The following is a 22,151-nucleotide window of genomic DNA, read 5'->3' on the forward strand; positions in this document are numbered from 1 at the left end:
ACCCTGACAATAACTCTGTATCCATCTTCCTGCAGGGGTGTGGCAGGGATTGATTCACTTCCAGGCCCTGCCTTGTCAGAAGAAAGGGGCTTTGCCCCTGTCAGGAGGGATCAATCCACCTCCCAAGACTTCCTACTAGAAAAGTCTTTGCACCCAAAAGGACATTCAGCATCTGCAGTGACGCGTCACCGGGGCCTTCCACAGTGGCACCAATTCCTTGGGAGCTCCTTTGCCCAGCCATCCAAGGATCCCACCTGCCTTTGCCAAAGCCACAGCAGGATCATGGTCCACGCTCGAAACCCCTCTCCAACATCTCTGTGTAATCTTACAGAGATTGCTCCAGCTTTAAACCCGGCTCTGGGAAACTTTGCACTGCCTTTTCCTAGCAAAACTCCTCCAGCTTTGGGACATAGGCTCCACAATTAGCAGCAAATTCAGAACTGAAAGGACAAATGAACAAGAGTGTACATCACCAGCATGCAGATACGGTATAGAAGAATGCTCCAAGCTCTGTATTATTTTTGTGGTTGCACAGATCTTGCTAAAAATAGACATGAAACCAGAAACTGCTCTGCTGGGAGTTGAGGGTGAGGAAAAGAAATGTACCTACTCCTTCCACATGGAAATGCAAGTTCCTTCTGAGAGCAGAGTAAGTGGCAGCTCAGTTCCTTCAGTTGAGGCACTTCAAAAATAAGTTTGCAACAATCCTTTAATGACAGTCCTTAAATCCATGAGGAGCCCACACTCTGCTTGGAATGGCAAACCTTGCAGAGGAAGAACTGTCATTCCAACTTTCCCAAACTAGGGAAAAAACCCGAAACAACTCAGAAGGTTTCTGTTATTTTTACTGTATTTTTGTTTTTCCAAATTTAAATACTTAGATTTTTCTTACTTAGCTGGGCAGGGTAAAGGCTACCTCCCACCTAGACCCAGGATGCACAGAATCACACACCCCTTCCACATCCCTCATACAAGACAAACACACACACATCCCCTCCCCTTTTTATAAGGAAAACTCTAGGAATACAGAAGGACATGCACCCACATCCCCACAGCCAAGCACGTTTATGTGAGGCAAAGATGATGAATGGCCAGTTCTTAAACATTCCAAATTGTGGTTTATCACAGCCACCTAGGAATGGTGTAGTGCCAGCAGTGTCCTTCTGAAACGTAAATTTTAAGGGATTTAGAGATTTTAGAGGAGCTAAGATTTTAGTTAGAAATAAGCCTTACTAGAGTTAATTAAAATAAATGAGTAGGCCTTGATGAATTAGGAGTTAGCAATAACTGATTGCTTGTCAGCACAATGTTTAGTTAGCTGGGTTTATAATGAAGAATATAGAAACTGACAAAGAGCTTTTAGGAACATAAGACAATTGTGGCCTCCTCTGTTCTGAAACCAATTGAAGACAAGGAGTGGGAGTTCTACCAAGAGTTCATTTGTCATATTGGCATTGAAAAGGTAGAAAGGTCAGAACAAGAAAGACTTCATTGACTTCCTCATTTTGGGACCCCTCCCCATGAAAGCGACACTGACCCATTTCAAGGAACAAAGTACACATGCTTAATACTTTTTGAAATGATTAGCATACAAAGTGGGGAATGGGATGTACCAAAATGATGAATATGGATTTGTATTTTGGGTATTCAATACTTGTATGGATAAAAAGACTCTGTAATCACTTGGAAGCTGCAGTGTGGATTTGGGAGCTATCCCACACACAATAAACACACATTTTCTAATGCTCTTCCTCAAAATCACCAATAAAAATTTGTTTTCCCCATCCTCACTTATTCTCCCTTGAGGTTCCTCAGAGTGTTCAGAGGAAAAGAATGCTCAACATTCATCTGCATGCTGCAGGTCAGGGTTGGTGGGTTGATTCAATCACACTTTTATAGGAAATTTTTAGGATTCCTCTTCTTGGCACTGCAGTTGGGTTTCTTGTTGGACTGAAGGTCTGCAGGGTGCACCTCAGGCTGGAAGGTGGTGAGGAATCTTCCATCAGTTCCAGCTTCCCACTCTTGGTGAGGCTCCTGTGGGATCACCTGGGTGTTCCTCACCTTTGTGACAACTGTTGTTAGTGTTCAGCAACACACATAATCACAGGATATGATTATATGCAGGTGCTTTTATTAAGAGCTCTTGGATTCAGGGGTACAGACCCGAATCTGTTCTGACACTGCTTTCGAGCTGAACATATTTTATATTCTATCGTTATATAACTTACATATTAATTATTAAACTTATATTGTTCTATTGTATACATTGACATGAGTTTATAGTGATCTTTCTCAGGCCCCTGACCACAGTTTCTAATGATTATTCTTACGATTAAACAGCAATTATATTTAATTACTAAACAATCATAACATCTAACAATTATATCACTTATCATGTACTAGCTACAAGGTGCAGTTCTAGCAAGGTACAAGGCCTTCATGTACCTAGGGTATTTATTTTTTGTTTTTCAGGGCCTACTAAGCTTAATTTTCCTTTTAACCCTAAATCCCCATGATTTAAACACCCTTTTACTATCACTGTCAGCACCAGGAAGCAAGCCTGCCTCCCACCTGTGGTATCACACCGTGCTCACTTGTTAGGAAATGTGGAAACTCTCAGGCAGTGCAGATTCCTGTGCCCAGCTTCCTTGGGAAAGAAACAAGAATTTCATTATCTGCCAGGCAAAGTTAGTATTTAATCTGTCGGTTTAATTGAAAATACTTCAGTGGGGATAAATAATGCAGAGCACTGCAAATGATGCCTTGTGGGTGAGATCAAAGACCCCAGGCAGGGCCTCGTGGCTGCTGGATTTTTGGGTTGAGATGAGACAAAGAAGGGATTCCGTGCAGGGTAACAAAAGCAGCATGGACACACCCCACACCCTGACTGGCAAAGTGTCCACACACTCATCAAATCCATCAGCACAGCCCCAAACTTCCCTTCTGGCTTTGATAACATAGAACACTCTGTTGGTGTTTCCCTTTTAGCATAAAATTACAATGACATTCAGAGATCTTGCTCTGTTGGTCCTCAGACAAACACACTTACCTCTATCAACTTTTTTGATTTTTCTTCCTAACACCGAGGTATTTAAATGTTTTCTGCTTTCTCTTTCACAAGTTGCATCTTCGAGCCCATGATTTCATTAAACTCTTCATTCTAAGCCTCTTCCAGCACACACACCCACAAAAAAAAATCAGCTGTAATCCTCAAGGAGAAGGCAGAAAAATAATTGAATCATCAACTTCCTTGCAATATATTATTCATATTAAAATTACATTATTGGTGTTTTGTGCCTGCCCTACATTCATATTCCCAACACACACATTTGTGGACGCCAAATCCTTTTTATTTATGCTGCCTCACTTTTATGTGTCTTAAATGTGAAGAGTCTGTCAGGACAGATGAGGATCTGTAATGTATTTGCCCGTTAGATCTACTCTGGAGTAATTTCTTAATTTAAATTTTCTGTTAAATTCACTAAAAAATGTGAACTCGTGGTTCTCATTGCCGTCACAATGGGAGCTGAATATATTTTGTGAAGGGTTTAACATCACATTCCATCAAATTTGATTTTTTTTTATGGGCCACAGAGTTTTCTGACATCTGGCTACCCTGTTCTAGGGCTGCCATAAACGTTTTAAACATCTGAATTCTTCGGATTTTTCTATGTAAAACAGGGGGAGAAAAATCCTAAGCAATGTTTCTTCTAAGAAGGAGCTGAATCCAAAGGGATTTCACTGATATTCAGCTGAAGTTTGAGCTTTTAACCCCCCCAGGGGGAAGCTGGGCCCCCTTCAGCCCACTGAACTTTGGGGACAAACCTGCAGTGCCTGTTGAATTTTGAAAGGACACCCACACTGGACCCTAAGAGCTCAGTTAAAAGAAGGTTCAGGACCTCTGGTGCAGGGAATTGTTTCACTTTGTCCAGCTCCATCTTCTTACCCTAACATATGTTTTCCTGACTTTTGCCAGAATCTTCCACATCGCTGGGTCCAGTGAACTGGCATCTCATGAATGAGGCATTCAGGAAAAACACCAAAAGACCCCAAGTTCTACCTACACCCGTTGGATGAAGTTTTTTATGACTCAGAGATGGGATAACTGAGAGGTGTTCTAAAAACTTTTATTCTATTTTTAGTTTCATGTAAAGGGTGAGATAATATAGATGTTATAATTTACACTACTATAATCAAAAGCTAACTATTTCTTAATTAAAAGGTACTATAAGTGTTTTTGGCTCATTAGCTTTTGTTATACTATGCTGTAAGTGCTTTAAAGCTAATCATCTAAAATTATTCTTTGTGAGTCTTACTATCATGTAATTTTTATAGTTTTATTGTTCTGAGGTATTTAGTCTTATTTGGTAGGGCTATCTTTGGATGCTTGTTTTTAGTTTAATTTCTCTCTCATCAATATCTGTCCTATTCCATGGCATTTCTAAATCAGCATTTCTTATCTCAAGGTTTGCATACAGATGCACACTGTGTGAACCTTCTGCCAGCTTTTGAGAATCCTCTACAAATCCATTTCCCACATACACCAAAAGCCAGACAGAGGTCCAAAATCCAGAATCAGACTGTAAAGAACATGGGAAAATTAACAGGAACAAACCAGGCAAGGGCTGTAGGAAGCAGGCTGGTTGAGGAATAACTCCCTGGCATGCTTTAGCTTCCCAAACTTGCATTTTCTTCTGCACATATTGATGAAGACTCAGCAAATTTCCAGGCAAAACCTGCTGTCTGATTGTGCAAATACTCCTGGCTGGAGATGCAGGACTGTAAAGGAGCCTGCCAGGGAATAACCTGAGCCTGCTAGTGCTGGATGAAATGTGCTCTGCAAGAACATCCTCCTCTGTGGGCTCCTGGCTGTGGGTGTGGAGGAGCTGCATCTCTGATCTGCACCTGCACCTTGTACCCGCTGCATCTCGAAACCCCAAAAATGCATCCATGAGCTTGCTAAAGGGTTAAAGGGGAAATCTCTACCTGGGCTCTGCACTCACTGGTTTATTGCTCAAACAGAATTCCTAGATATGGCTCAGGACAGTGAAATGTAAATTTTAAGGAGTTTAGAGATTTTAGAGGAGCTAAGATTTTAGTTAGAAATAAGCCTTACTGGAGTTAATTAAAATAAATGAGTAGGCCTTGATGAATTAGGAGTTAGCAGTTAACTAATAATTGATTGCTTGTCAGCACAATGTTTAGTTAGCTGGGTTTATAATGAAGAATATAGAAACTGACAAATAGCTTTTAGGAACATAAGACAATTGTGGCCTCCTCTGTTCTGAAACCAACTGAAGACAAGGAATGGGAGTTCTACCAAGAGTTTATTTGTCATACTGGCATTGAAAAGGTAGAAAGGTCAGAAGGAGGAAGACTTCATTGACTTCCTCATTTTGGGACCCCTCCCCATGAAAGGGACACTGACCCATTTCAAGGGAAAATCACGCATGCTGAATGGCTTTTGGAGTGATCAGCATACGAAGCGGGGAATGGGATGTACCAAAATGATGAATATGGATTTGTATTTTGGGTATTCAATACTTGTATGGATAAAAAGACTCTGTAATCACTTGGAAGTTGCAGTGTGGATTTGGGAGCTATCCCACACACAATAAACACACACTTTCTAACTTTGTACTGTTAGAGGGTTTTTGTCCCTCACAGTTGGATATCAGTACTAGATCAATATCCATATTTTTTAATAAATCAACAGCATTTAAAGATCTATTCAATAACCCTTCAGCACAAAGGATTTTTACTGCAGCTCTTCATAAGTTTATATGAGAAGCTTTCTGTGGTGTCCCAGGAAATCACAAACTCTCGGCGAGTTCTTTTTCTTCTTCTTTTTCATGTCCCTGCTCGAGCAGAAAGGCGAGATAAATGTCCCAGCCGGACCATTCTGGAATTTAAAACGGGATCTGACCGAGCAGCTCCGGCCACACCAGGGCCACCCCAAAACCCTCCGGAGGCATTTCCCAGCCTGTCCCTCCCTCGCCCTCCGCTCCTCCCAGAGCTGAGTCTCCAAGGCTGCCATCAGCCCCTGTCACACCCCCTGTGACAGCCACACCCAGGGATCAGCCCCTGTCACACCCCCTGTGACAGTCAGAGACAGGGATCAGCCCCTGTCACACCCAGGGATCAGCCCCTGTCACACCCCCTGTGACAGACAGGGACAGGGATCAGCCCCTGTCACACCCCCTGTGACAGACAGGGACAGGGATCAGCCCCTGTCACACCCCCTGTGACAGCCAGGGACAGGGATCAGCCCCTGTCACACCCCCTGTGACAGACAGGGACAGGGATCAGCCCCTGTCACACCCCCTGTGACAGCCACACCCAGGGATCAGCCCCTGTCACACCCCTGGCAGGGCGGACACAGCTGGGGACAGCCTCTCCAGTGTGACTGACACTGCCAGGGACGTCCTTTGTCACATTCCCAGTGTGACTGGCACCATCAGGGACCGCCCCTGTCACACCCCCAGTGTGACAGACACCGCTGGGACATCCCCTGTCACACCCCCAGTGTGACTGGCACCATCAGGGACCGCCCCGTCACACTTCCAGTGTGACTGGCAGGGACAGGGACATCCCCTTTAACGCCCCCAGTGTGACAGACTCAGCCAGGGACCGCCTCTGTCACAGCCCCAGTGTGACTGACGGGGAGAGGGACATCCCCTGTCACACCCCCAGTGTGACTGACGGGGACAGGGACATCCCCTGTCCCACCCCCAGTGTGAATAGCACTGCCCACATCACACCCCCAGTGTGAGTGACACCAGTATGGACTGCCCTTGTCACACCCCCAGTGTGACAGACACCACTGGGGACAGCCCCTGTCACACCCCCAGCGTGAGTGACACCAGTATGGACTGCCCTTGTCACACCCCCAGTGTGACAGACACCGCTGGGAACACCCTGTCACCCACCCCACAACGTCAGTGACACGTCGGCACCGTCCCTGTCCCCTGTCGCACTGATACAGCCCCTCAGGCATGGCACACACCATGTCAGGGTATAAAAAATACCCCAAAAGGAATAAAAGTGCCCCATGACCACTGTTTGTTCAAGCCCACCTGCTCAGTCCCTCTCCAAAATGCTCCTGCCAGTGTTAAATTTCAATTAAACACTCAAATGCCCACAGGCTCCTCAGATTCCAGGAACACGCTGCTACAGCAGGGTAAGGAATGCCCAGGTTTGGGGTGACAGCTCTTTTTCCTCATTTCTTCATTTCCTCTTTTTCCTGCCCCTCATCCCAATCTCTTGCTGATAACCTGTATCCCATCTTCTCAGGATTTATTTCTTATTTTTTTATCCCTCCCAAAAGCATCACACAGCTTCAGCAAGTCTGGAGACAAACTTGTGCGGAGCTGCCAATCCAAAATCACGGCGTTTGGGAGCCCGGGACCTTCCTCAGCTTTCCACACCAAATATTCTGGCTGTGGGTTAAGGCAGGGTTTGGATGCTCAGGAAGGAGCATGGAAATCCAGGAGCCACGTCCCCGTGCCAGGCTGTGCCACCCTTGTGGCACTCTGTGACTCCTCCAAGCAGCTGAGCTGCCCACAGAAAATGAAGAAATGACTGCACAGGAGAGCGCCAGTGCACGAGGGGGGTGTGAGCAATCCCAAAATATTCAGGAGAAGCCTCGGGATGCAGGACTCTCTGCTAAATCAAGGCAGGGGAATGATGCCTGTGCTATGCAGATGAGCTGTCATATTGTCTCCCACACAAGAGCGTCTCCAAAGGAACCTACACCTACTGCAATTATCCTGCAGCATATGGACATTTATAGGTCAAAAAAAAAAAAAAGGGGAGAGTAATGGTTGGCCAAAAAAAGCAGGAGCCCAGATAATTCTCCAGTGTTATTTTGGAAAGTGCAGACACTGAGCAGGATAAATTATACATACCTGAGAGCCATTAGAAAATGTCAGGTCTCCTCTAAAGCGCGTTAGAAGGGGGGGAAATGCCTCCAGCTTTCTTGTGCAAGAGGAGAATGCGGTATGTAAATAATATTCTCTAATAAAAATCGTCCCTGGGATGAGTTTTCAAGCTGATTCCAACCCTCTCTTGTGCTGGGGACAGAGTGTGGGGCCACATCCTGAGAGCCAAAGGCATCCCTGAGCTGAAGCTCTCTGCACTTCCATTGCTGGAACAACCATGATGTATAACCCAGGAGCTCCTCCCGGAATGATTTCAGAGCAAACCCAGAATATTTGTTACCCTTCTCTAAATTTAGCTGGGGAAAAAAAAAAATAATAACTTCTGCTGCCAACTCTATGAAAACAACACATGTATCTTGACAGCAAATGATTTCAAAATGAAGACCAACCAATAATGCAATGTTCTGGGTGTTGGGGGAGGAAAATCCTGAAGTTTGCATTTCCAAACTCACAGCATTCACTTCCAGCATGTACCTGACTCACCCCCAGTTTTATGCACCATCCTCAGTGCAGTTTTCCAAAGCTTCTGGCTCTGATAAGAACCAAATCCTCTGCTGGCTGATGCTTCTGCTGGAGAGCTGAGATTTCTATAATTAGCATTAGAGAGAATTTGGGGAGGGATCTGTCTTTTTTCGGTTCGCTTTGTTTGTTTTTTTTTGTAAATTCAGATGTTACACATTTTAAAACAAAACACTTAAAACATCAGCACATCGGTTCATGATTGCAGAGTGGAGATGAGGAGCACGTCAGTAGTTGAAAAAACATTAAATTTGCAGGAAGTGACTGAAATGTTTGCACAGAAGGGGGCAAATGGAGATAAGACAGGCAGGCTGCTTGCATTCAGCTCGAGAAACTTGTACAGCAGAGATTTACCCTTTCCAAGAGAAGTAAGGGGGGGGAAGCTTGCAGGACTATGCTGGAAATTATGTTCACATAGAGGTAGAATACCTCTTCTCTGGATATTTTGGTCATTGCTGGGATGACCAAGGTGCTGCTCTTTGCCTGTTTGTATGAATGCCTTTTCCTTGGGCAAGGAAATTGCCCAAGGAAATTAAAATTGCCCAAGAAAATTAAATTTTCTTTGTCAGAATCTCCAAGAAGAGTCAAGGCATAACTATCACAGGATGGTTTGGGTTGGAAGGGACCTTAAAAATTATCTGGTCCAACCTCGCTGCAGGGACACCTTCCACCAAGCCAGGCTGTACAAACCCCATCCAGCCTGGCCTTGAACACTTCCAGGGATGGAGTTTTCCAGGATGAACTTCTCCATGAAAATCCCTTTGCGCTGCCTGCAGCCACTGACTGCACAAGGAGGACACCCAAATTGTTTTAAACACACGAAGAGCTCAGCAAAGCCCCTCTAACCCAGGAGATACAAAAGGTCTGGTTTGATTTGCATTTCTCAGCCTTCCTGAGCTGTCACAGGCTCAGGATCATCTCCTCACGCTGGGGAGAGCTCACAGAACACTCACCTGAACCAGAGGTGTCTCTCCTCCATCTGGGAAGAAAACAAGCTTAACATTTAAATCTGTCTGCAAGGTGGGAGCAAATGAACTCCTGAGCAGCTGCACAAAGCAACGAGAGCGCAATAAAACTAAACAGGTAATTACTGATGGATTATCTGGAGTCACAGGCTCACACCAAACCAGCCAGGCGAGAGAGCTTAAAAAATACCTGACAGCCAAAGCACAGCTCCAGAGCAGAGAATGGTAACAGGCAATTTCATCCTTGACACCTTTGTATCTGCTTTTTTTTTTTGTTTTTTTTTTTTTTTTTTTTAGAACAGCATTTATTCAGATTGAAAAAACAGCCCTTGCAAGAATCCAGATAAGGTTCCTCACATCACTTTGCACACAGCTAATCTGTGAGTGTCTCTGTGACCACATGGAAAGTAAACCTTACTTTATACAGGACAATTGAGTTGCCAAGTAAAATATAGGTTTTCCTACTTTTTTTTTTTCCCCCCCCCATGGAACTGAAATTTGAACTAATGGATCAGAACAGGTAACATGATCCCAAAACACCTGGACAGGAGAGGTTAAGATAGTTATCCTTGTTCAGATGAAGAATCTATTGGTTATCTGTCCTAGATTTAATTAGCAAAAACCCTAAAGATTGACTAGCTCAGCACAAAATTCCTGGCTGGAGCCAGTTTCATATTTGACAGGATAAAATACAGCTACTTAAGAGAGCTGGAAGAGCACACCTATGACAGGTGAATGTTGATGAGCTTTCAGAGAGTAAAGGGCTCTAGAGACCCAGCCCTGTATTGAGGAAACAAATTTGAGATATTCAAGTGCAAGGAATAAGCTTTGGGAATAACTTTTGGGTGCCCGGTGCTGCCTTGGGGTGGGACTCTGGCTGCTGCACCCTTTTGGGTGACTTTTAAACTGAAGGAGCAGAGGCAACACAGAGCAGCCAACACAATCAGAGCCACTGTCATAGGTAATAACTTCAAGATTCCCAAATTGCTGATAAATCCATGATACTCATATAAAAATTAATGACCCATTGGCTGCAAGCAGCAAAGTACAAGGCAAAAACAGATTTGTTGATGTATCTATTTGCCATTTGCTGCCTGCCCTCACACTAGAAGTGTTTCTGGTTATGGTTGCTGTTAATTGCTTTTTATCTAACAGTGGAGCTTAGAAGCTTCAGCTGAGATGAGGTTTCACGGTGTTAGGCAATTACCCAAAGATGCAGATGCACAGAAATTCCCTGGTTTGTAATGTGGACGAGGCAGAACACAGTGTGATATCTCAGGCCTGAAGAGAGCCTTCTGATTTAGAAAGAAAACAAGGTCTGCCTGACCAGGGCAGCATCAGGGAAGGTTAAAAACTGACTCACTGCCTCCTTGTGCTTCACCTGTTAGAGCTCCCAGATTAAAAATTCAGCCACGGCTGCTTGGATTTTAACTCATCAACAGGAACACACAGAAGCATCATGTTTTCAAACACTCCACATCTTCAGGAGACATCCCTCCTAAGGAGGGCTTCCTTGTGCAGTGTCATTATCTCCGACAGATCTGCTTTGGAAATTTCCTCTCGGGGCTCCTCCACGCTGACAAGTGAATTCTCTGCATCAGAAATATTTGTTCAGAGGCTGCCAGGCTCATCAGTCACTTCCCTGCGAAGGAGGTGGTCCAGGGGGGATTCTGCTCTTCCCCCTCCTGTTGCCCGTGCAAAAATGATGTTATTGAGGAAGGGCACATGTCTGTGCCACTTGTCCCTCTGTGGTGATGCTCATTTCTCTGTCAGGGCTGGGGACAACACTTGTCCTGGCTCTCACGGCCACACCAAAGATGACAGGGTAACCTGGGCTGGCCCAAGCAGGACTTCCAGCCCCATGGGCTCCCTCCTTCTCTGGGCTTAGAGGGCTCAGATATTCCTGCTGGCTGCCAGCCACAGAGCTAATTATTTGGGACCCATCCATGCACACGAGCATGCTAGGAGTGGGATTGTTTAACAAGCGCCTTTGGACTGATGCCAGCTCTTCATGGAGTGCACCAGTGATTTGTGGTGTCTCCACGTGGATGAGGAGAGGATTCAGGCAGCATCCAGACTGAGGGGTTACCAAAGGCCTCCTGTGGCCCCAGCCTTACCTAAGGAAGAGCTTCTTCCTCCAGCTCTTCTTGCTACTTCATCATTAACAAAGCACTCAGCTGTTTTATCTCTGAACAGGGAGATTTCTTGTGCACATATAAATCAGCATCTCTCTAGCTGGAAAGCTCAGTTTTCTCCTGGCCAACCCTGTCTGAAAGCAAAGGCTCTACCACAAGAAGGAAAAATACCTCCCCCTATTCATTTTCAGACGTGGTACACAACAGCCTTTTCCCTTGCTGAAATGTTGTTTCATCCCATGTTCACCAATTAGGAAAATAATTTTGCTTAGACAAGAGACGAGGAAAATACAACGTGGCTCGTTCTTGTTTTTGTCACCAGAGAAGGTTTGATTTGGCCTCTTTGAAAGATGGCTAAGGACTCATTTGTCCTGATTATTCCACTTTGGAGCTTGTGCTGCTCTCCTACACGTCGGGAACCAGATGAACCCAGTGGTGAGCATGTCAAGCTTTGAAAAGTGTCACAGGAGGAGAAGTGCTATTAGTTCATCGTGCTGACAAAGGTGCCACGCTGGATTTCCAGCCTCTCCCTTAACTGCTGTGTCTATGGCTTCTGAAGCCAAAAGGCAAAGGCTCATTAATTAACAAAAGAAGCTGGGAGATAATCTTGTGATTAAGTTATTGGAGTGGGACCTGGGTTGATTTCTCAGTCCTGGGCTGGTTGCTATGTGATATTATTCAAATCCCTGCCTGGAGACCAGGCGGTGGCAGCTCCCCATAGGCTGCTGGTGCTGTGGGCAGGGGCTGCTGCTCAGCACATCTCTCCTTATTCCAGCTGGATGGGGTCACCTCTGCCGGCAGACAACGGCAGAGACCCCCCAACTCCAAATGCACTGCACGTTCTGCAACTGGCCTTTGCTCAAAAGCTCGCTGCTTTTTTCCAGAATCTCCTGTGATTGACTAAATCACTCCTCTTAGTGGTTTTTTTTTCCCCCTCCTTTTCTTCTGTTTCCTAGTGAATGTCTTTACCTTCTGTCTGTTGCAAATGTGAACAGTTTTAATTAGGTGCTGTTGAAATGTCTTTTGCAGTTTGGCATCCTGTTTCGTTTTGCTCCTCTCGTTCTCTTTGCAGTTCTGTTCCTTCCCACATTGCTTATGTTTTCTTGTTTGTGGAAGCTTTTCTCTATATGCATAATTTAATCATGCTGCACTTCAATCTCATCTCTAATAAGCATAAATAGGGAAGAGGGCAGCTGAAGCCCATCTCTCCAGATGCCCCTTAAATAATCTTCTTTTCCTCCAGAGTGTCCTTCAAATATTTCCAGCTGAACCCAAAGACAAAGCTCTCAGCTCAATAGATTTGTTTTCAAATTATATAAATTATATTCTTAAATTACTTGATTTTTTTCCCACTTCAACTTCAGAGACCAGACTGAGCCTACACCTTCAGCTGAGGTCCAGAACAGCAGGGAAGTGTTCAAGAAACTCAACAAAGAACCAAAACCCCAGAGGAGGTGCCACTAATCCAGTTCCTCATCCCCTCTTTTTCCTGCTCTGGGGTTGAACTAGTGGATTTTGCTTTTGTTCAAATTATCCTTACTGAGACAGCAGCAAATCTACAGTCTTCTACTAGGTAGATTTGGTTTTGATGTTGCCTTACTCTATCCTCAGTGCCTTTATCTATCTGCATTGAGTGTCCCAAAGTAATTTTTTATATATTAAGCAGATCACTGTTGATCCAGTTACATCCAGCTTATCTGGGGAAGTCAGTAATTTCAATTAAGCTGCATTATGCATTTACTTTTAGTTACATAAGAGAAGACAGACTTCCCTTTTTATTCCTCCTGATCTGCAGCAGCAGTCCCACAAAAATCATGACAAATAGGGCTGAAGTGAAGGGCAGAGATGGGACAGCTCACCTCTAACACCAGGGCATGGTCACCTACACCTAAATTCACCTCAGAGAGGAACTTTGACAGCCCCACACAGAACCTTTTTCAGCTGCAGCCTCTGCAATCTCTGCCACGAGCTGCTCCAGCATTTACCTTACACCCATCAGGACCAGGTTTTCTCTCAATCCTCTGTCATGTTCAGATTGCGTGATCCTTCTCCCACCAAATCCTGTACAAATCCTGTGAGTCCTGTTATCAGACCTCCAGGAGAAGCTGTGGATGCCCTCTCCCTGGAAATGTTCAAGGCCAGGCTGGATGGGACTTGGAGGGCAGGCAGTGTACCCCCTGAGCAGCTCCACCCCACCAAAAGGGGATGTTGGAGAGGCAGGGATGAGCAAGATTCGCTTTCTGAGGAGCTGATAAATTCCCAGCCACGTTTCTTTAACATTTATTTTGCTGAGGTTTGACATGAGCCATCCCCTGCCATCACATTATCAGGGACAACTGCCTCGCTGCAGGGAAATCACTGAGCCAGGCGTGGGAGAAGAGAGGATTATGTAGGAGAAGGCTTGGGGTGTGATGAATGGGATTTACAGGCAAACCCTCACTCTGCCTCCATCCACGGGAGACAGAGCTGAGCTCCTCTCTGCAGCACTTTGTCCCGGCGCTGGTTCCAGTCAAAAAGTGCAGGACCTTGCCAGCCTCTCCTCTGTGCTTTGGGGTATGGACAAAGCCCTTTGAAGGTGCTCTGGGGTGGGAGCACACCAGCAGAGCTGTCCTCAGCTGACTTGGTGCTGCAGTTCCATCTCTGCATGCAGTTAAACCAGGAATTCTGGCTTAAACTATGGATTTTTGCTTCCGTGTTGTCAAAAAAGGATACAAAAAACCCCAAAAAAATCAACCAAAAAAAATCAACCCAAAAAAACCAAACAAACCAAATAAACCCCAAATAAACTAACAAAAACCCCCACAAAACCAGAAAAAAAAAAAAACCACAAAAAAACCCAAAAAAAAAAAATTAAAAAAAAAACCAACACAAAAAAAACCCCAAAACCCCAACACTGTTCTATAGTGTTTTCCAAATTAAATAGCACTTCATGACCAGCTGCTCCGAGCTCAATCCTAGGGGACACCTGTTGAATTTGATTCCCTCCTTCCTTTAACCCCTTACTGGAAAAGCTGCAGCCCTGCACTCCAAGCTCACAGGTCTGTTGTGGGCCCATTGGTAAAAATCCAAACTGTTAACAAGTGCCCTTTCCAATGCAGCAGATGAAATCAGCACCCCAAAAGTATCAACTCCTTCAGTGTAATTTTCAGGCTCCCTTGAGCCTGAAATTTGGAGGATTCAAAGCCTTGATCTGACTCGTGGCTTGCATCCTTTTTAATTCCATCTCCACCCTGAGACAAGAAGGGCCAAAACACCAGCAAAGGTTCTGGGCATGGGATGGTGTAGGAGCGTAACTAAATTAGTATCTCAAAACTTATTTTCATTTCAATTTCACTTATAGTTTCTGCATTCTCAAAATCTTTTACTAAGCAACCACAAGGCTTTCCTGTGTCATCTTCCCCAACAGGATGGCTCAGCCAGAAAAGAAAGACTTTTAAAGAAACCCTTCTCAGGACAGCTTCCTGCTCAAGTTTTCCACCCTGCATTGAAGTGACCTCCAAAATTATCCAGCGTGTTTCTTGCCCAGGGCAGGCTCTGACACATCACAGGTTTGCCCCTGCTTAATTGAAGCAGGAGAAGCCCTGAGTAACCCAGCTCTGACAGGCACTGCTGACATTTTCTTTCTGAGAGGGGAAACCTCAAAGACTCTCCTGCCTGATAAGGTCTGACTGTTTCCACATTTACACATTTACAAAAGAAACAGGTAAAAATATCTACAGCTTTTTAAGAAGGGGGGGAAAAAAAGCCCTTTTTGCCATGCAGAGTGGAAATCCTAGCTTCAGAATTAAGGCAGCTCCAATCACTAGTTGCTTTTTTGAAAAGCTGGCCAAGCAGCTGCTGTTTGACGTTTGTGTGTGCAAAGTTACTGTACAGAAAAAGGAAAGAGGGGAGACGTGTTTGGAAGCACAGTGGGAGCTGCATGCAGGGGAAAACACATGGCTCCTTCCAGCCTGGACTCTGTGTGTGATTTAGTGCTTGCCTGGGTGATGGAAATGGAGGCATCACATCCAATATGTTTGCTGGTTATTGGGCAAAACCCACTGGGGGTAAAGCAGTGGTGGGAATGCTGCCAGGGGCATCACCCTGCTTGGGTCATCTCATGTTGGAACCCAGGGCACAGGGAATCTTGCTCTGCCTGTCCTGACAAGTCCTGAGCCCCAGGAGAACACTGCTTTTAACCTTCATCCATGGAGAAAGCTCCCAAGACATTGAGATTAAATGGAATCTACGAGTGTGTGAAATAGATAGTGTTATTATCACAGGGTGAAAAACTTATGAGTTTTGGGTTTTTAGTATGGAAGTGGATAGGAGACAAGATGGAGGGTTTTGGGCATTGTCTGATCTCCTTCTTGTTCTTCATCTGCTCCATTTCCTGCAGTGTTGGTGGCCCAGAGTGATTGGTTAGAAAGAATCACAATGCAGATGTTGTGTGGACAGAAAAATCATTAGTTATAGGCAGAAATAAAGTACATTCTAAGAGTTTATTGGACAAAATAGCTTTAAAAGATCTTGAATCTGTGTGTCTTGTGGCTTTTGGAGCCTTCTTTTGTGTGCTAAGATAGAGATGTAGACAGCATGCAAAACTTCTGATAAGAGAAAAATAAAAAACAACCTGAAGACCGAAAAAACCAAGAGTCCCATCCGTCTCTCATTCCTGGCACAGAAATTTTAGGGGTACGAGAGGGATGTTTCCACAACCTCATACTCCTCCCATCAATGCAGAAAACTGCTGCTTAATGTGGATTCCTTTTTGTGCTCCTGGGTGGAAGCCAGGCCTCCTCCAGCCTTTGCAATGGGTCTGTTGAGCATCAGCATCTCTGCAGGACCACGGTTGCTCGTGGTGAGGTGTTACAGAATTTCTGAGAGACAGAGGTCATGATTTATGTTTGGAATGAGATTTGAGCTACTCCAGTCTAAGCCTCAGATTTGGGCCTTGTGAGGCCTTCCAGCCTCCGGCGCAGTTAGAAATTGAGAACTTGTGGCGCAGTTAGAAATTATGTTTAGGTAACTACAAACTAATCAGCTATCTGAGCATGAATTAGAATAGAGCTGCAGCGTGAAAAGCCTGACCACCTTAAGGCAAAGGTAAACAATGTTAGCGTGCCAATCAGAGTGCCTTTGTAGGCTGTAAACTATATAGAAGTGTATATAAACTGCCATCTTCTCTCGAATAAACGGAGAACGTAGCATTAACCATATTGGTTGGGTGTGTGTTCTGTCCAGCCCAGTTTCGCGAGTTATGAGGTCCCTGGCTTTTGTGAGGAGATGCTCCAGCTCTGCTGAGGGCCACAGGAGGCCCAGGAGCCAGAGCAGGGTGCCAGCAGCATTAAAATCATGTCCAGGGAAGGCTCACAGCTGGAGGAGACACGGTTGGATGGATTCAGGGTGGCGGTGCAGATGCAGTGTGTGCCTCTCATCAGCACCCAGCTCATTCCTTCCTGCTGCCCAGGAGAACAGGAATGCTGGGCCAGCAGTGCCAGCCAGCCAGAAATGCTCTGGGGAATAGTGACAGATGACTCCAGGAGCCCTTAAAATAACCCTGGAGCAGGGGAGAGGGGTGGATGAAGCTGTCAGAGCTCACCTGATGGCCCAGCCCCTTCTCCCTGTGGCCAGCAAGATGTGCAGCCGCAGCACAAGGCTGAGAGACGCTGAGTTAGAATGAAAGATGGTGGGAAATAAATTGAATCTGAAACCCTTTAAATGAATGGACAGCAGAGCACAGCCTGTAGAACTGCACTGCAGAGAGAAAACAGGCACTGCTGAGCTGGCAGTGGGAGAAAAGCAGGCAGGAAAGAGGGATGGGAAAGAGGGAATTCCAGGTTCTCTGTCAGTCCCTGGAGTCAGACTGCTCCTGTGATAACAGCTCTGTCCTCTGGGAGCAGGATGGCCATCCTGGCCAGGGCAGCAGGGTGAGGATGTCCAGCTCTCCCCTCCTCTCACAGTTATCCCTGGCTGCCAGCAAGAAACCAGACACCACAAACTCCTCGGCTGATTCGCCTTCATCAATATTTTAATAGATCCTGGTTTTTTACTGTAAGAGACATCACTTCTTGTTAATTTGAGTGCTGGAATGGCACTGGCAGGCAGAATACCTTGGCTCCAAATGAACCCCGAGGGGCAAAGGGAAATATATTCCTAAGAACACCAATTGAAAAGAATCTAATTTAATAATAGATTTTGTTTGGTATCACTCTGGCACCAGCAGTCATCTTCCTGTTATTTTTAGGTTCTGATGACGCCAACAGGTTTTGTTGTTTTTTGGGTTTTTGGTTTTTTTTTTTTTTTAATTTATGCAAAAAACAGGAGAAAATTTCCATAGTTTAATCACACAGAATGAAATCACAATTATTTCTAGAATTTAAGACTTGGTGCTTCTAGATCCTCAGCAAAATATGAAGAGTTTTGCTAGAGTCTAGAGAGGAGGATAAGGACTCCTTGGTTGGGGTTTGGGGAAGGAGAGAGGGATGGGATGAGGACAGAAAACAAACACATATTTACCCAACCAGAGAGTAACGGGGTTTTAGATGAAGGATGTTACACAGCTTGAGAGACTTAGAAATACAAAACAAACATCAAAATCATCCTGTTTCATGTGACAGCCTCTTTCTTTGTGTTTTTTCTTTCCAAGGAATTAGTCATGGAAGTATTTATTTGAGATATTAGCTGCAGTAGCTACACAAACCAGTCACCAAATATTATGAATTTCTCTCCCAGTATTGTTTGCTTTCCACCGAGACATTAAATTCTTGATCTGTAAAAAAGTCGGGTTTGAAGCGCTTTTCCCCATGATTTCCTTGTCTTTGTGCATCATGAAGGTTTTTTTTTCTTTTTCTTTTATGCACTAAGTGGCTTGATAGTGGGCTGAGGATGGAAATCCAGCCCCAAAGTCACCACCAGCTGTGCTCCCAGGGTGCTGCAATGGAGAAAAGGTGTCTGCTGCACCCCAAACCCCCTTCCTTTATCCCCTCTGGAAGGAGCAGCAAGCAGAGAGAGGTTCTATGGAACATCCCTATCTCTTCCCAGCACAATGTGGCCAAAGGAAAAGCAAAGACCATCAGCTGTTCCTCTTGAAATCTGCACAGCCAACAGTGACAAATTCCCAATCAAAGAAAAAATTGTGTTCCAGGGCTGGCCAAAATGAGAGTTAACCAAACCCTTAGAAATGAGAGAATTTGGACTCAGGGACAGCAGGATCTGTATCCCTTCCCCACATTTACTGCCAGGCTTGAGGCATTTTCTGTTCTTTCTGGAGGACTTGGGATAAAGAGACTGGTTATAAAACTGCTTGGCTATGAGGAATAACTATAAATCCCTGTTTTCAGTGGATTTTTTCAAGCTTAGATGTCACTTCTGGGCTCCGAGTCATGTAAGAATCCCACATTTTCCAAGGTTTAATAACTGATGAATTCTTGCTGGTATGGGTTTTTTTTTTCTTTTAATTATTATGTTATTTTTACAATTACAAAAGGTATTTGCAAAACATTTGGTTTTTTTTTTCCCAGATAGCTTCTGGCTCCTTTCAAGCTGAAATTTGGCAGTCGGCACACATCTCTTATTCAACAACAGACACAGATTCTGCACTTCAAAACTTGTGGTGGGTACAGACCCAAGAGATTCCCCCCCCCCCTCCCCACCCATCCCTTTTCTTTCAAATCTGCATTAAAATAACGCATGATATTTTTTTGGTTGTTTTGTTTTTAAAGCAAAAGCCAGCACAGAAAACCCAGGGCTGTGTGTCAACAGCAGCCCATTAGCTACAGGTGGCTCTTGCAGAGAGGGTTTTAATCAATCATAAAGCCATGGAAGCTGATGAATTTTACAGTGGGATGATTTAATATCGTGGGACCAGATATTTTGCCTTGGATGCAAAACAGAAGTGAGGATGTGTGGCTTGCTGGATCCCCATGGCACTTCTCCCCAGCCACAGCCAGCTTGCATGGGCTTTTCCTGATCAGCCCTGGTTGGGGCAGGAATATTTGGGATTTGGACCTTCATTAGCATTTCTGGAGGGGAATCCTTTGGCCTTTTGCATCCATCACCTATTTCCCTGGAGGGAGGCACATCAGATGAGAGGGAAAGGCACACATCTCGTTTTAACTTTGAAGTGGGGGAAATGGTGACAGGGATTTTTCCTGGAGCTTCTTCTTATTCTCCCTGCTCCCTCCTCGCCCCAAATATCTTTGCAGATTTTTTAAAACCTGGTTGGTTTGAATATGCACAGGCTTTCCTAGCGTTTGCTCTGACCAGTGCCTTTGGGTAGCTTTTTGAAAAACATGAGGAATTAACATTTGAAAAGGTATTCCCACACACTCTTCGAGCAGGAAATGTGGCTTCCTTCTCCACCCACTGTATCACTAAGCAGCTTGGAGATAAATAATGGAGACTTTCATGGCCATTGTGGTTAAAAAACAGTCGCCCAGGCTGGGATAATCCTTGGAGCCTGTCTTTGCTGAGCAGGGAAATTGGATGGTGAGCTGCACCTAGATATCTATGTGCTGTCACAGTCATTGCCACCCACAGATCTGTGCACCCCCAGACCTCTGCTTAAAAGAGAGTGAAATGAAAGATTATAAACCAGTTTAGGTTGGAAGAGGACCTTGACTCGTTCCAACCCCCTGCCACGGGGTCAGGTCACTCCTGCCCTTTCCACTAGGTCAGGTTGCTCCAGGCTCCATCCAACTTGGCCTTGAGCACCTCCAGGGATGTGGCAGCCACACCTTCTCTGGTGCCAGCGCCCCACCACCCTGACAGTAATGTGTTTTTCCCTAAAATCCAATCTAAACATCCTCTCTGTCAATTTGAACCCGTCCCCCTTGTCCTGTCACCAAATATTGCCCCACCTTTCCTGTGAGCTCTCCTCAGGTACTGCAGGGCTGCAATTGGGTCACCCCAAATCCTTCTCCTTTCCAGGCTGAGCAATCCCAATTCCCTCAGCCTTGGTGGAGTAGGATGGAGTCAGCCACGTCCAGAAACACCTTTAAAGCAGTGCTGGCCCTGCCAGATCTCTCCTGCTGGCCTGAAGCAAGGCTGGAGGAGATGCTCTGGTTCCTTGGTGCCCATCCTTGAACCCAGTCACACAACCATGTAAAAGCAGCTTAAAGCAACCTCCTGGCATCCCTGGGCAGAGCAGCTTGCTTAAATCTCTGTCCCATGATGATGCCAGGCTTGGTCCAGGACCTGAATTCGTGCTGGTACTGACAGACCCTCTTGCTTTGGGGTGATGTGGGGAAGGAACCAAAGGCCTTGCAGGAGAGGTGTGTCCCAAAAGGCAAAGTCCAGGATGGGCTCATGAAAAAACATCATGGTTAAAAAGCTGGCAGATATTTTAGGTGGCCTGCTGCACCAAATGGAGATAAAATTTGGAGTGCAATTTCAGGAAGGCAAAGATCTCCTGAAGGGCAAATTTTTCTGAAGGGCAGCTGTAACCAGGACACTGCAAGCAGCACTTTCACCAAAAAAAAAAAAAAAAAAACAAAACCCAGAAATAATAAAAAGAAGGAGAAAACCAGTCCCAATTTGCCATCCAGGCCTCAGTGCTTCCTTGCCCATTTTTCCATGTGCACCAATCTGCCAAGCCAGATGTCCAAATGAGCTGTGTGGGCAAACAGGGACTTGTATGAGCAAACATTGCCTCGATGTGTGCGCTCTGGTGGGCACGGAATCAGGCACTGCACTTGGGGAGGAGCAGGAGAGGGGCTGGGGGGAGGCTGACCCCTCTCCTGGGGCACAGAACACCTGCCCTGACACCACCAGGCCACAACAGCCAGGTCCAACAAGGCTCAGGAAGGTTGGCACTGCTGCAGGAGCTCCTCCCAGCAGTGTCCCCAGCAGGCTGGGCCATGCCACCTTGCTGGTGTGGCCCTGGGGTTTGTCAGGCTCCCCATCTGAAGGGATGTGATCACAACCACAATGACATCAAGGCTCCTACCTCATCTCACCTGTGAATTCCTGCCTTCCCCAGGCTAAGGGAGGACCCCCAGGGAAGTGCTGTACCATCCTAATGTGACACAGAACACTGTTTATCTTCCACTATCTACGAATAAGCCATTAAAAGCAGAAGCAATGCATTTGCCACACTTTCACAAGCTATTCAGGAGCATTACAACAAATGAGCAGGTAATTAACCACCAGTTTCAACCCCACTAATCAGGAATTGTAATTCCAGCAGAATCACAAAGACTCTAATATTGACTCCTCTTGGAAGGAAGCAAAATTAACATTATAGTCTGGATCCCTGCTCTTAAAGCAAATTCTCACAGAAACAGCAGCGGGAAGGGAATGTTTCCCTTGGAGGACCCTGACAATCCTCAAGCATCATTCCTGGCAGCTCCAGCTGAGCAGCCCCCTTGGACAGAGCAGGTCTGGGAAGGGTGAGAAGGATTTCCCCAGGAAAAAACCTCAGCTGCAGGTTGGCCACACGTGCCTGGCTTGGGATGAACACAAAGACCCACTTGTAGGAAAGCAGGGGTGGGAGAAGGACCTCTCAAAGCACATCCTCCCATCCTCTGTGGGCTGGGGAGCCCCGGGCCTGTGTCGTGGTGGGATTGGCAGTGGCACTCAGCCCTTAGAGGGCTTTTCCAACCTAAAAGGAC

Source organism: Taeniopygia guttata, chromosome 8 (genome assembly GCF_048771995.1).
Source record: "Taeniopygia guttata chromosome 8, bTaeGut7.mat, whole genome shotgun sequence".
In the NCBI taxonomy this organism is placed as follows: domain Eukaryota; kingdom Metazoa; phylum Chordata; class Aves; order Passeriformes; family Estrildidae; genus Taeniopygia; species Taeniopygia guttata.